General features: G+C 40.2%; 1 protein-coding gene across 3 annotated transcripts in view; it reads left to right on the plus strand.

The window, feature by feature from the left end:
* The first annotated feature begins 314 nt into the window (after positions 1-314).
* FSTL5 (follistatin like 5) overlaps positions 315-16,028 on the plus strand; it is a 420,360-nt gene continuing 404,646 nt past the window's right edge. For 2 of the 3 annotated variants that reach the window (XM_042470475.1, XM_042470477.1), the window contains exon 1: positions 315-1,040. The gene's annotated coding sequence lies outside the window, so the exon portion shown is untranslated. The remainder of the gene's footprint in view (positions 1,041-16,028) is intronic. The other variant, XM_042470476.1, reaches the window with a different exon arrangement.

The following is a 16,028-nucleotide window of genomic DNA, read 5'->3' on the forward strand; positions in this document are numbered from 1 at the left end:
TCCTGCTCTTCCTCCTCACTCTCCTCCCCCTCTTCTTCTTCTCTTTCTTCCTCCCCTCCACCTCCTCCCCGTTTTCTTCTCTTTCTCCTCCTTCTTTCTCTTCTTCTTTTCTTTCTCCTCCTCCTTCCTCTTCTTCCCCTCCTCCTCCTTCCTCTTCTCCTTTTCTTCCTTCTCCCCCTCTTCTTCTCTTCCTTCTTCCTCTTCTGCTCCTTCTCCTTCTTTCTCTCCTCCTCCTCCGCCTCCTCCTGCTTCTTCCTCTTCTGCTTCTTCCCCCTCTTCTTCTTCTCCTCCTCCTCTTTGCGGGGCGTTTGGGCTTTCCTTGTAACGTTGCCAGGCGCTTCAGCCTCCCTCTCTCCTCCTGCTGTCCTCTCCTGCTACCAGTTGCAGCGCCGGGGCTTCCCATCCAGCAGCCTGACATTGAGGGCGTCTGTTCCCCTCCTTCCCTGCTCCCTCCCTTTGCCTGGGCTCTTATGCCAATGAGGGAAGAGCTCGGAGGGCTCCTGACGCCAAGGAAGGAGGGAGGGAGGGAGGGAGGGAGGCAGGCAGGCGGGGCTGGGCTGAGGAGCTCTTCAGTCCCTGCGAGGCGCCGGCGGGGAGAGCAGCTGGCGCTGTCCACTGAGCCCGGGTGCTGAAGCTGGGGATCCTGGCCCGCTCTTCGCGGAGGGCATCGCCTGCCTCCCTGCCTCCTCTCTTCTGTCTCTCCGCCCCAGAAGCAACTTGGCCAAGGAGCTTATCCGACGGAAAGGGAGAGAGAGCTTGAGATCTGCCTTCCTCCTCCTCCTCCTGAAAAGCCTCCAAAGCTGGGGCTTGCCTTCCTTCCACTTCTCTCCCCTGGACTCTTTTGTTGGCTGCTTTGCCTCCTTCCTTCCTGGCAACATTCCCCCGCCTCCCTCTTGCCTCCCTTTTGGGTCCTTTTGACTGTGGCTGCTGAAGCAGAGCCACTCAGAAGAAAAGAGGGAGATTTATTCTTCTGGCACCAGACAGGGACTTTTCTTCCTCTCTTTGGGGGTACACTCTTTTGGTGACTCTTCTTCCATCAGGTAAGAATATTTTTTTAAAAAGAAAGAACTGGGCCTGAAAGCGACCGAAAAGGGGGTCCTTCTTTTAAAAAAAGAGGTTTGTCGATGGAGCAGAATTTGGCAATGATGACACGAAAGGAGGGGAAAGTTGGGAGCCTGTTGGGATTAATGCTTGAGTAACCCGGTTTGGCACCACTTTAAGTGTCTTGGCTCAAGGCTATGGAATTCTGGGAGTTGGAGTTTGTTGTGCCCCACAACAAACTCCAACTCCCAGAATTCCATAGCCTTGAGCCACAACACTTAAAGTGGTGCCAAACCGGGTTAGAATTTCACCATATCTCTCTGTGTGTCTTTTTCTGTCTTTCAGGGATCATAATGGTCTTAGATGAACAGAGAATAGAGTGAGAGACTTGGATGAGGGGGGGCTTTGCTTGCAGCAAAGTTTCGCACACAGACACATTTTTCAGCTCTTTCTTTTAAAATGTTACTTCATCCTGTGATAAAGGGAGGAGAGGTGGACAAGAAGAAGAAGAAGAAGAAAAGATTGATTTTGTTGTTGTCAGGGACCTTGATCCCATTGAGGGGGCAGCATTTGGTTCCAGTCAATCTCCCATTGATTCTCTTGTGGGGAAAAAGTGGCAGGGGAGTGGAAGGAGAGAAAGAGGAGGGGGTATGTAAGGTCAGTCTGGGAAGCAGTGACTAAAGCAGGCATTAGAAGGGATTTGTGAAATGAACGCCTGATGTGCCTCGGGGTTTGTGTGGCTGTGTATGTGCGTGACAGAGAGAGAGAGAGAGAGAGAGAGATCAGAAGTGATGCACCATGTCCCTGAGAACAATAAGGAAGGTCCCTGTGATGTGACATTTATGAAACTCCGATTGAATAAGGGCTTGTCCCTCCCCTTCCCAAGGTCAGCCCCAAGGGTTGAAAGTTCCCAGTTGTTTGTGCCACAATATTGATTGGCAAATGTCAGGCCTCCCTCTAGGCTAGGGGCAAACTCCGATCTACCCATTTCAAATTATTAGGTCTGTATGGTAGACTTTTCAGCGACTAGGAGAACTGGGAATCACAGGCAGCTGAAATGCCTCACAGAGTTTAACCTTTACCAAGCTGTTCTCTGTTCAAGGGCTGCCAGAATCCATTCTGTGCATAAACGGGAAGAATCGGGGACATTTTATTTTTATTTTTATTAGTAGTATTTAATTTTTATTAAAATTAAAATTCATATGACAACTGTTATGCAATACGTAAATCTATCTATCTATCTATCTATCTATCTATCTATCTATATTAGAATAAGGGATATTTTTAAGCCGATTCGACAGCAACCAGCATCATTTGGAAACATTTGGGAGGAATGTGGTTGAACTGAAGAGAGGGGCAAATTAGTTCTCAGTAGTAGCATCATGATGCAGATCGTTTGGCAATCTAGCTAAAAAGATAATTTTTCTCAATATGCTAAAGCACTCGATAGGAAGGCCATGGAAATGATGTTCATATTCCAGCAGTTTCCCTTCGAAAATTTAATCTCACTTAGATATGAGCTTGAAAGAAGGGAGCAAATCAAGTGCAAGTGTGGTCAAAAGCAGCATAACAACTTTTTCTTTTCTTTTTGCTTGAAGTGTGGTTAGCTAGAGTTGAAGTGTTGTATTAATAGTGAGTGTCTGCTAAAATAACAAGAAAGAGTTTGTCAGTAATTTAGAGACAGTCGGAAGTAAGACTAACAATTGCATAACTCTGTGAGAAAGCATTTTGTATGCTAAATTATGTTAAATTAATACTAAAATTCCACCTTCAAGAATAAATAACTTCTCCACATAATAGCTGTTTCCCTTCTTACTTTAGGAATAAGCATAAAATGAAGGATCAGGATAGAATCTTGCTACTTTTATGGACTATTTACAGGTTTAATTAAAGATTAATTTTTCCTTTTTGAAATATTCTGTTTCTCAATGTGGTTATGTGGGAGGAATATAAATGATTGATGCTTGATTTCAAGTCCGTACAGAAAACTCTCATTAGTTACTATATAAATGAAGATAAGTCTATAAACCAGTTATCCTGAAATGCCAAAACAGACATGCAGAGGGCCTGAGTTTGCAAATGTATTTTGAAAGAATCATTGCTCTCATGCAGATTTCCTAGTTAAATGCTTTAAATGGATAAGTCACAGTATTCACACTCTAGCGGAATAGATTGTTTAATCTTTATGTAGTCCAGAACATGTGCTGTGTTCTAGAAAACTGCACATATCCAAGTGAGAAAGAGAAATTGATTTTAAATTGAAATCTCAGCAGAAATGGGAAAAGTTAGCTATTTGGCCTAAACACTCCAAATTTATCCATGTGAGAAAATGGTTCTACAGCAGGAACTGATTAATTCAAACAACTGGGAAAGAAATGCATAGCTGGATTGTCCTTTCTATCTCGCTTTCTGACTTTCGTCTCCCTTCCTAGAAGCTTTTGGTGAATTTATTATCATTCAGGGAGTGTGCACATTGGCATAAAGGCCGGGCTGGGTGGAGTCGGGCCTGGCATCGACATTGCATGCCACTCCACATGGCGCATGATATTACAGTGCTCCTTTGGTGCTACGTCCACACAACACAGAGCCAAAAGAGTGCCTTAAAACCACGGCATCACAGCTATCACACCCTTTCCAGGGCACAAAAGGAACCACTTTTTGCAGCTCCTGTTTGTGCCCTGGAAAGGCCAGATCAAGGCCGCAGCATGCGGTTACCACGATCCTAATTCAGCGCAGTTGGAGGTGGCTGCAGGCCGCCCCTTAGGGGTGGTCTGCTCAGCCTCTCAGTGAGGCTTGAAAAGTAAAAATGTCCCAGCTTTGAAAGGAACTAACACAGAGACAAATACACAAACACATTTTTTGGAGAGGTCCTGCAGGCCTAGATTCAGCTCTGTTGAAGGCAGTATGAAGTAGACCTATGAACACACCTTATTTATCTTCCTTTTTCTTCCTAACTGCAAAAATGGCCCAAGACATTTAATGCTTGAATCAAAACTTCTCATATGTTCCCCTAAGGTAATAAACATACAGCAATGTATGGAATAACCAGCAATTTACTACTCTTTAATGCTGCCATGTCAGCTTGCTTAATTGTGGAACCAGTCTTGAGCAGCTGTGGTTTTTAATTTAAACAGACCATATGCATCCAATTAGGAGAAGGCCTGACACTATGTAAAATGGCTCTGGTAACACTAGCTAGTTACCTTTACTGATGTCCCAAAATAATAGTGCTATTGTAGAGTAAGTGCTGGAACCTGTGTATCACTTAAAGTGGATTCAATCCCCAGTCCTTCAGAATGAGTTTGGCTTGTGCATGCTCTCAGGCACTTGGCTCTGGGTGGCTACAGCATGTTAGTTACTTGGCTTGAGTCCAAAATAGCTGAAAATCATATCTCTGTATGAGCCTCCCCATGTTCTAAGATCCTCAGGCAAAGGCTTTTACCTTGGTTCCACCACCCTTATACACTTAGTAAGGACAAGAAACAAGGCTTTCTTAGTGGCTGCTCCCAGGTTGTGGAATTCCCTTCCACAGAAGACTAGACTGGCCCATGTGCTGCTCTCCTGTTGGTAGAAGAGGACTTTTTTATTTAGACCAACTTTTAGGCATTACCTATCTATGCAGATGATAGTGTTAATGGACTCTTTTCCCATTTCTTCTTATGTTTCAAATGTTTTTAATTATGTGTTTGGCTTTAATATGTCATATATTTAATTGCTAATCTGTGCTGTCAGATTATTATTGATCGGTTTTAGTTATATTTTGCATAAACCTGTGTTGTAAGTTGTCTTCAGCCCTGCAATGGGAGAAATGTGGGATATAAAAGGGAAAAAAAATAATTAGAAATTATGACTAGCCATTCAGTTTGTGAATATGTACTTCGTCCTGAGTCATTTCTTATTCATTTCATTGCATTTATATCATAGCCATCTTTAGTTTTATCTTCAGAAAAGGTAATCAGCTCAAGCTGTGCAGCTGGCTGAGGGGTGATGAATAGCCCAAAGTCATCTAGTGAACCTCTGTGACTGTGTATAGATTTGAACTTGGCTCTCTATAAGTCTAACTGCAACAACATATTAAGTTCAGTGATGGCTCAACTCCAGTTCCTATCTACATGGCCATTCTAAGATTAACAGGAATCTAATTCCACACACACACACACACACACACACAGTAGCCTGGCATGATTGTCTTCTCTCTCAATAGACCTTAATAAACTGAAAATTATTTTTTTATAAATATCAGTGCCCTGAAGTACATAGTTTCCCACTGCTTGGTGAACATTATATAATATATGCATCTAGTCAAACATCTAATGAATCCAATGTCACATTCATGAAGAGACAGAGATAATATTGTTGCCCTTGTTAAAACATGACAACAAACCTATTATTCTTGTGGAATTTCAAATATCCAGAGGCCACATTGTGGGCCTGAGCAAAATATGCTTGATGTAAGTAATTATATGTACACAGTACAAAGATAGGCATTTAGAAGTTATGCCAGGAAGAGGCTGAGTTGTGTTTACTCTGATCTGCCTTTCTGGAAATTTGCGGGGAAAATAAGCTATAAAAGAGTTGGCAAACTAAGTGCCCGAATAGACAGGCCAAAATAAAGCTGCTTTGGGTCACTTTTGAGGTATGCTCTTTAAATGACACAAGCATCTTAAGAGGCCAGAAGCTATGTCAAAGCTACACTGCAGTCCTTAGGACCGGAGCATGCCTTTGGCACAGCTTCCGACCTCTTAGGATGCATGCATCATTTAAAGAGCATACTTCCAAAGTGACCCAAAGCAGCTTTACTTTGGCCTATCTGTTTGGACACCAAATTATTAACTGTCTACAAGAGAAATTCAAGAATGGTTCCTTATTACTAGTTGTTTGTTCTGTCAGTGTAAAGGCTGGTTCATACATTCACATTCTTTGCCCAACAACTGCAACATCAACTAATGACTGGCATATGTGTAAATGGGGCAGCAGAGATAAAACACCATGAGGCAACTTTGTATTGTATCTTGCATCATCTCAAAATCATGTCTTTCAATAGACAGTTCACAGTTGCCAGTCACTGAGTGTACAGTTGACAAGTGATGAGCAATATGTATTTAGTATCCAGACCATGACGATAAATGCATTTAGCAGGAATTAAATTATCCTGATTCATATGGAATACTGAAGTTGGTATGATTAGGGCTGAAACCTTTCTTAGTGGTATAGTGGTGAACATTGAAGTTTAAATGCTTATCCTCACAGTAGTCACAGCCACTTCTCCAAGAAGAATCCAGTGTTTCAGACTGTTGTATCATTCATATCAGCAACCCAATTCTAAGAGTTTTCATCTTCACCAGGACAAGGCCTTTTGTAAAGCAAATCAGTCTTAATCACTCACTCGAGACCAAAGCATCACAACATTGCTTTACACCTAGGATTAGCTCACAATATCTTGTTGCTGAGGAAATCAGTATTCCTCAGACTATTGTGAGGTTTGCACCAAAGTGCAGAGAGAATGGAGAAACCTGAGGGCAAGGCACATGACATCAAATTCTCTGCTAATCAAAATGCCTTGGTGCTTCATCCTGTGAGTTCTGGCTCCAGCACACCACTCCTGTTAAAATGACAGTCCACTTGTCTCAAATGAATTGAAAAGCTCATGTCTCCCATGAGTGATAGATCACTTGTGCAGCAAAACACATCTTGAAACGTGTAGTTCAGATTCTGCTTGTATTAAAAAAAAAAAAACTTTCAGGGCTCATGACACAAGGAATTTTTTTGTTTTGTTTTTTTAATGACAAATCTAAAGCTCCTCCTTTACTTACCAAAATGCTTATAGCAGCAAACAGTAGCTTGGGAATGGATTTTCAGTGGGCAGATGCCATGAATGAGGGGATAATTAACCACTGCCCACCTGTGTTGTGTCCCTAATTTGGACCCCCTGCCTGTATTCACTGCTGGTTAGAAGAACAGAAAGGAAAATCCAAATTATTTAAATCAAAAGAGGTTTTGTGTCACGTTTTTAGATGCGCCTGTACTTATGCTACTAAGCTTGGGTATCTGCATTGTTGCCCTTGAGTCAACCCCAACTCATGGCAAACCTGTGCGTGAGACATCTCCAAGACCCCTTGTCTTCCACTGCTCTGCTTAGGTCCTGTACGTTGAGTGCAATATGAAGCTTCTTAATATTACAGTGTTGAAATTGTGCCCAGAACAGGGAGGTATAACTCACTGTCCTAGGCTGGATTTCATCATAGGATTTGGATGTTCATATTTTTTGCAGTTGGGGTATTTATTGCTGCATAAATCCACCAATAAACAAATTTCAATTTATTCACTTGACCATATTTAATCATGTCAAATTAGAAGCACTATGGTTTGTTCCTTTAACTTATGGAAGTACTAAGTTTAAAGAGTTAAGTATGAAATACGGCTGGCAAAGCTGATTGCCTGAAGGGAGTTAAAGTTCATTTTATTTGCATTTGAATTAATGAAGTGTGGTGTCCAGCAGGGTTTTATGGAAGGAACTGCAGCAGTGCTTGATATGTAGTGAAGTACATGAGAGGTACTTGAACATATGAAATGGAATGTGACTTAAAATTGTGTATTAGCACAGTGCAGTAGTAATTTTATAATGTTATTAAAAATGTCCCTGGTTAGATTAGGTGTGTAGAATTTTTAGTTATTTGTGAGAATATTGTGTGTCTGAGTGGATAGATCAAAGGACCGATAGGCTTATACAAATAGCAGTAGATAAGTTAACATTTTCAGATGTGTGTGCTCTTACATTCATAGTTGTTTAATTCACACAATCTCTGCAAAGAAAAACAAATTGACTTCTAGAAAGATGCATTAAAAGTCACCTGATTGCCTTGTTGATGAACAGTCATTTCAGGCAAAACATACAAAATGATACATTTTTATGCACATTAACTGTTTAGCATAATCAGTGCTAATGAGATAGAGTGATGGATTTGTAGTCCATCCCATCTGACACAGGCCTAAGGGCAACCGTGGAAGGATGCTTTCTGTCTCTTGGGTGACTATGCAGTGGATATGGCACAGTTACTTCAGGTACACCAGCACTCCCTTCCCAAGCTTCCCAATGAGTAATTCTTCTTTCTCAAGTTCTCACAACTAACAGTGCTTCTCTTACCCCTTTTTTATTTTCAATGAAAACACGCACACACAAAAGCATGCATGCACACATGCTTCCTCTCATTGGTGAGTCTTGTGAAAATGAGGATATGTGGTAATAATAAAAACAGGCTGACTAATAAATTAAGACATATTTAAATGAACCATATTTAACCAGTGCCTTGCAACACTAATCCATAAAATTACTATTAATTACAAACTTATATTTTGAAAACATCTTTGTCTAGCTGTCTGAATCTCCTCAGTGGACAGGGGTCTACCCTGTTATATGTTTCTTTAAAAGCAAAAACATGGTATTATCACTAAGCAGCGAGTAACCAGTGTCCTGCCACTGTACTTGCAGTGGTTATGTCTGGTGCATAAAACATTATCCTTCAACATTTTGGTTATACAAAGGTCATCTTCATGTTACTCACACATAATTCCAGTGCATATGGGACTTCTAAGTCACTTCACTGGGCTGAGTAGCTGTAGGCATACATTGCTTGTCTTAATGAACTACTTTCTCCATTATATGTTATGAAGAATTGCTTATGGGGAATGTTCTATGAGTTCATTAGGCCCTCTGGACTTTCAAGGGACCTCTGGATCAGTATTGATTCTATAAAAATTTATGTACATGGTAGATCTAAATGCAGCTATCCTTCTCAGCACTAGTCTTCATAAAAATCCTTGTTTTCAAGAGTACGTTCTGAATACAACAAGAAAAAGAAAACAAAAAAAATCCATGTTCATTGTAGTAACTGTTAGCAATGTATGTGTGATTCTCAGAGAAGTGATATTCTGAGTAAATTATTATGTATGAAATAGCTCCAAGCTGATGTCAATCCAAACCTGAGAGTTGATGGGGTCATAAACAGATCAACAGAAAGTTCACCAGAGGCTACTGAACATTATATTCATTCTGCAAAAGCTTGTCTTGTTAGCTTTTTAAAAATCTTATTAAGGCCTGGATGGCAATCACATAACCATAGAGCTGAAAAAGTGGAAAGTTAAAACACAAAAAGTGAGCATTGAGACCCTAAATTAAATGAAAAAAGATGTAGCTAGTTTGTAGAATGTGTTATTGGTGTACATAGTTCTAAATTCAAGATGATTTGCATGGTAACTGGGCATGTGGTGATGATTTTAAAATCTGCTTAGAATTACTTTTCCACAAAGGTAATGCTGTCATCTATAGATATCTATATGCCCTGACATGCACTTTTAGCAGTCCACTATATCCAAGATTTTTCATGTTAGCATTCAACAAATAAATTCTTTGTGTGGTTGGTAGGATTGTCACACATTACACAAAGTAATTACACAGAAATGTCCAGTAATTCATAAGGATTTATGAATTAATCCTTAGTCTGTGGTTATGTTTTCAGTTAATGGATCTCAAGTGGTTGGGCAGGGCAGTGTCAGTCACACTTATATTTTAGCAAAGTTAATTTCAGTGGTTTCTGCTGTCAATAAATAAGGCAGGGACAAGATTGATGACTCATTTGGCTAGATATATGATCACTTTGTTGTTATTAATTGCCTTTCAGTTGACTTCAAACCATGAGTTGACTTCTAACCAGAATGATCCTATGTATGAGAGACCTCCAAGCCACCCTATTCTCAGTTGCACTGCTCTGCTCCTGCAGATTCATGGCCATGGTTTCTCTTATTAAGCCTATCCATCTGCAGTGTCTTTCTCATTTTCTATTGCCCTCCACTTTACCAAGCTATGTAGCCTTTTCTAATGAGTCCTTTCTTCTCATGATACGGTCAAAATGCAACAACTTCATTCATCTTAGCTTCCAGGGAGAGTTTGGGCCTGATCTGCTCTAGGATCCATCCACTGGTCTTTTTAGCAGCCTTTGAACTTTCTGCATTGCCCATTTTAAATAACTTTTCCATATCTGTGACATGTTCTCCCAGTACTATGGTGTCATCTTCATATCTCAAACTGTTAATATTCCTTCCTCCACTTTTCACGTCTCCCTCCTTTGAGTCTACTTCTGCTTTTCATATGATGTTTTTGGCATAGAAGTTAAATTGCAATTGGAAACCATGCCATTTCTTCATATTCTGCCCAACAGTAGCCTCTTATCTTGATTATATCTTAAGTATCAGGACTATCAAATGTTGTGGCACACCCATTTTTAAAATAAAGATCCATAGTTCCCCATGATCTACACAATCAAATGCTTTGTTGCAGTCTATAAAGCACAAACTAATCTTTTGAAACCCAGCATATCTTTGCTGTATGATTCCCAGTGCATCTTCCTTTCCTGTTTGGACATCTGACAATTTGCATTCCATATACTATATAGTAAGAGTCTTTGTTAATAATAATAATAGTAATAATAATAATAATAATAATAATAACATTTTATTTATATCCCGCCTCTCCAACAGGATCAAGGCGGCTTACAGTGGTAATAAAATACAAACAATACAAAAGTAATCCCATTATCCCCTCCCTCCTAAAACAACATCATAATAATTCTTACATAGCAATAATTTATTGTATAATTTTAAGCATTACTTTGCTTGTGTGAGAAGTCAATGCAATGGTTCTGTGATTACTGCAGTTCCTAGTGTCTCCTTTCTTGGGCATTGGAATATATATTGAACATTATATGATCACTAGCCCTTCTTTAAGATAAATAAGAAAGCAAAGTATTGTCAATTGAAGAGCAATATATTTTTTTCTTACCATTTGCCCTTTAAATTACAAAAGTCATTCAACATATTTTGAAAACAATGCATTTAAAACCTAGAATATGCTTTTTATATAACCTACAATTAACAGTGAGTCTTCACTGCCATTTACTTCCATTCAAAGTAATTACTTAGGAGAACGGAATTGTGAACAAAGTAATCAGAGATGGGATGTAAAATTTTAAATATGTTTGACAAAAATAGAAACACTTCTGGGTTCTGAAATAATTATTTATACTAAAGATGTGTGTGGGTATCCTTTTTTAAAAAAATGTGAGTTTTTAAGAACAATGGTTGAATTGTTTCACAAAGTAGGGGAAACTGGCTTTTTGAAAGAGATAGTTGTGGCTGCAAGTCTTTCATGCACTGTTCCACTTCAATGAAAACAGCTTAATGGGGACTGAAAATACTCCTAGCATTGCAGAGGAAATTATCCAGTTACATAGGGTTAGGGTTAGGAAGAAACATTCACTTATAGAACATTTTTTGCAGAATATCTATCTATAATTTTTTGAATTACGCTACATCAATGCAATTTTATATCAGGCTTAATAGATCATTCTAGCATTAAGTTAGTCTGAATTAGATAAGTAGTATCATACTTTTTGCCTACTGTATATTAATTATTAACTCATGGCAACCATGTAGTTGAGACATCTCTAAGGCCTGTACAGACTGGCTTGAAAGGCTGGCCTGAGGGTGGAGTTAGGGTGTTGTGTCTACATGACGCATGCCCCAACTCTGCCCTCCAGGGTGCCCTGATGCCGGGCACTACTCCACACGGTGCACGGCAACATGGTGCTCCTCTGACGCTGCATCCACATGACACAGCACTGAAGGAGTGCCATATAGTCTCTTCCATAGTGCTCCTGTATGGATGCAGCACCAAAAAAGTGCCACATAGCCACAGTACCACAGCTATGGTACCTTTTCCAGGCTCTTTTTGCACACTGGAAAAGCCGGATCTTTTGTGGCTCCTTTTTGCACTTTGAAAAAGTTGGATTGGGGCCATGGCATGAGGTTGCCATGCCCCCGGTCTGGCTAGGAAAGGGGTGGCTGGAGGTGTCCCTTAAGGGCTGTATGTACAGCCCCTAAGATTCCCTGTCCTCAACTACTCTGCTCAGGCCCTCCGCGTTCATGCCCATGGCCTGTCTGATCGAATGTAACTGTCTGGCATGTATAGTTTTTAGTGGGTTTTTCAGGCTATGTGGCTGTGTTCTAAAAGAGTTTATTCCTGATGTTTCACCAGCATTGTGGCTGGCATCTTCAGAGAATGCTGACCTGGAAGAGAATGGGTGTGTGTGTGTGTGAGTGTGTGTACACACACACACACACACACAGAGTGAGTGACCCTGGGTAAGGAGCAGTGATTCCCATGTTAATCTGTGTATTGTTCTGTTGTTAATGGCAGGGCCTCAGCATAGGAGGATATGCAAAAAAGGATTAGTGTCTGCTAATTGGTGATCATTGCCTGCTGGGAAAGCCTCTGACCCTGAGTGGTTTCTCATTTGCATTTGCTGAGTCCTGATTTTGGTGTTCTTCAGGATTCCTGTTGATGTTGTCCAAGTGTTGTAGATTTCAATGGCTTCCCTGTGCATTCTGCCCAGACAGTTGTTGGCATGGTCCAGAATTTCAGTGTTTTCAAACAGCATTTTGTGCCCAGGATTTCAATGGCGGGTTACAAACCGCCATAAAGTACGTGCTCCGCGCGTACTAGGGTTAGGAGGGGCAATATTAGGGTTAGGAAGGATCTTACCTTCCTGACGGCCCTTCCTCCCAGTACGTGCGGACCGCGTACTTTTTCACGGCGCCCATCCACATGGGCGCTGCCATTTTGATGTACTGGACGCTGTGCGTCCAGACGTGTCGCGGCGGAAGTGACGTCGCGAGGGCGCACTCCACCCCTCGCGATGCCACTTCCGCGTTCAAAAAAGGAGCGGCATTTCGCCGCTCCTTTTTTGCTGCGCAGGGAAGCCTCGCAGTCTGGCAGCTGGGGCTTCCCTACGCAGCGAATGGCGGCGGCGGGAAAACGGCCCCTTGAGGGCTGTTTGTAACCCGCCAATGTCTCTCGTGTTCCTTGATTAATGTTTGGACACTGTGTTTGGTGGTCCCTATAAAGACTTGTCTGCAGCTGCACATTATGTGGTAAATTCCTGCAGCTGTGAGAGGGTCTCTCCTGTCCTTCACTGAGCGCAACATTTGCTGGATTTTCTTGTTCGGTTTGTAAACCATTTGGAGGTTGTATTTCTTCACCACTTTCCCTATTCTGTCTGGGATTCCTTTGATGTATGGCAGAAATACCTTCCCTTTGGGTGGCTGCTTGTCTTCACTCTTCTGGGGTTATTCTGGGTCTGGCAGTCCTACAGATGTCTGAGCTGGAATAACCAATTGCCTGTAGCGTCTGGACTTCAATTCATCTTCCAAGAAATGGGGTTTGCAGATGCATTTTGCCCAGTCTACCAGTGTTTTTATTGTGCTTCTTTTTTTGTCCTGGGTTGGAGATCTTGTGCAGGTATCTGTCTGTATGTGTAGGTTTTATGTATACTGTGTGACCCAAACGTTGGTTCGGTTTGGGATGACTAGAACATCCAAGAATGGCAGTCTTCCTTCCTTTTCTTTTTCCATAGTGAATTGGATGTTAGGATGGATGTTGTTCAGATACTTCAGGAACATGGTCAGATTGTCTTCTCCATGGCTCTAAATGGTGAAAGTATCATCCATGTATCGGAACCAAGTTGTGGGCTTTTTCGGTGCTGTTTCCAGGGCTTGCTTTTCAAAGTGCTTCAGGTAAAAATTTGCTATCACAGGGCTAGAGGGCTTTCCATTGCTACCTCATCTGTCTGCTCATAGAATCCATTCTCCCACTGGAAATATCTTGTGGTCTTCCTCTCATTCTACAGTTCTCTCTAGCTTTCCCAGCATCATTGTCTTTTCGAATGAATCATGCCTTCTCATGATGTGCCCAAAGTATGATAGTCAATTATGTCATCCTGGCTTTCAGGAAAAGTTCAAGTCCCATCTGTTTGGGGACCCATTTGTTTGTCTTCCTTTGCAATTTCATGAGAAGATTGGGAAAACACATGGAAGAAAAACAAATAAAATTACAGCTTCTCAGGATCTAAAAGAAAATTATGTTAAAATCTTTAATATATGGTACTACACACTGCAAAAAGTAGACAAGGTATATAAATTGGGGAGAAATAAATGTTGGAGATGCCACAAAGAAATTGGTATGCTATACCATATGTAGTAATCTTGTCCCTATATATAGACTGGTTTAATATGTATGTATGTATGTATGTATGTATGTATGTATATAGGTTTAAAACTCACATAGTGATACAGAGAATATTTAGGATACAATATCCCTTAGTTCCTGAGTTCTATTTGCTTCGTATGACATCCATCTTTAAAAAAGAGGATGAAGATAAATACAGGAAAATATACTAAGTCACTGCTACAAGATTAGCGAAAAAATTGAAAACGGAGGAGCAGCCACCGATAGAAGAGTGGATACAGAAAATTAATGAATTAAGAGAGATGGACAGGTTAACTTTCATGCTAAACAACAAATCATTTCAGACAGTAGAAAGAGACTGGTTACCAATTCTGGAATATTGGAAAGAATTATGGGATATAAATAACAATCTTTTTTCAGAATTAGAAAACAATAGCAATGCAGATACAAATGCTGTTTCTCTGTTGTCGCCCCCAGGCTCTGGAATGGCCTGCCAGATGAGATCCGTCAATTAACATCTTTGGACAGCTTCAAAAAGGCTGTCAAGACAGATCTCTTCAGGCAGGCCTTCCCAGACTGAAATATCCTGGCCTCAGGATCTCAGGATTTCCCCCCTCCTCAGTAATGTCTCCAAAGCCCCCTTTTCTTTAGAACTGAAGTTGCAGTGGTTTATTGGTTGGTATTATTTTGTTTAATTTATTGTTATTTTAACTAGTTATTGTGGTTTTACATTAGATATGTTGTTTAATAACTTTTTAAGGGGGAAGGGAAATATATTGTTTTTATGCTCTATGTTATTTTAATGTTGTAAACCGCCCGGATTGGTTCACCACAGGGCGGTATATAAATAAAAAATTATTATTATTATTATTATTATTATTATTATTATTATAAATGTGACTAAACATACATAAATATCATTATATATCAATACACATAACACTATGTAAATCATCAGAAGGACAGATAACACAAATGATAGATGAGGAAAACTGAGAGAGCAGTCTATTAAAAGATCCTACTCAGGGAAAAATGTGTGGGAAGAAGTATTACAATTGAATTAAAATTTAGATCTGTACATGTTAATGGAGGGAAACCAAGAAGTTAATATCATCCAGGCATAAAAGTTTATATGTAGATATAATATAAGGAAATGATTGAAACTAGGTAACGGAGGTGGGATTTACATAGAAGAAATTATTCTATGTAGATCTGGAGAAAAAAAAAGGAAGTCATATTTGATAATGTTCAATGTAATTGTGATATAGGAGTTATGTATATGTAAGACTGAATTATGTTTATGTTAATGTTAATAAAAAAGGAAAAAAAAACAAAACTGTTCTTCAACAGAGGTCGCATCTGCACTGCATAAATAATCCAGTTTGATATCACATTAGCTGCCTTGGATCAATGCTATGGAAGTCTGGGAACTGTAGTTTTGTAAGATAATTAGCCTTCTCTGTCAGAGTGCTCTTGTGCCACAACAAACTAGAGTTCCCATAATTCTGTAGTATTGAAGCATGACATTTGAAGTGGTGTTAGACTGCATTATTTCTGCAGTGTGGATGTAGCCAGACTAAGCTTACAAGTTAAAATCCTGTACATAAAAATACACAGAATACAAACTAGGTTGCAATACATTTTTAAGGGTATGATGCCTGAAAGTGTTGCACCTGAACAGACTTAACAAGGAATGAGTAATATAAAAGCTTCATCACTGCTGCATAGAATGGGAGGAAGAATTTTTCTGCAAGATGGTGCAACTTCTGACCACTATGCTCTTAAGGATGGGTACTTGGGAACACTAAGTTCAAGTGGAGATGGACTGCAAATTTATTCTCTAAAAAGAGATCTTCTCAATCTTTCTTTAAAAACAGAAAACTCCTGATCTTTCTCTTTAGGTGTGGAA

This window comes from Sceloporus undulatus, chromosome 5 (genome assembly GCF_019175285.1).
Source record: "Sceloporus undulatus isolate JIND9_A2432 ecotype Alabama chromosome 5, SceUnd_v1.1, whole genome shotgun sequence".
Classification (NCBI taxonomy): domain Eukaryota; kingdom Metazoa; phylum Chordata; class Lepidosauria; order Squamata; family Phrynosomatidae; genus Sceloporus; species Sceloporus undulatus.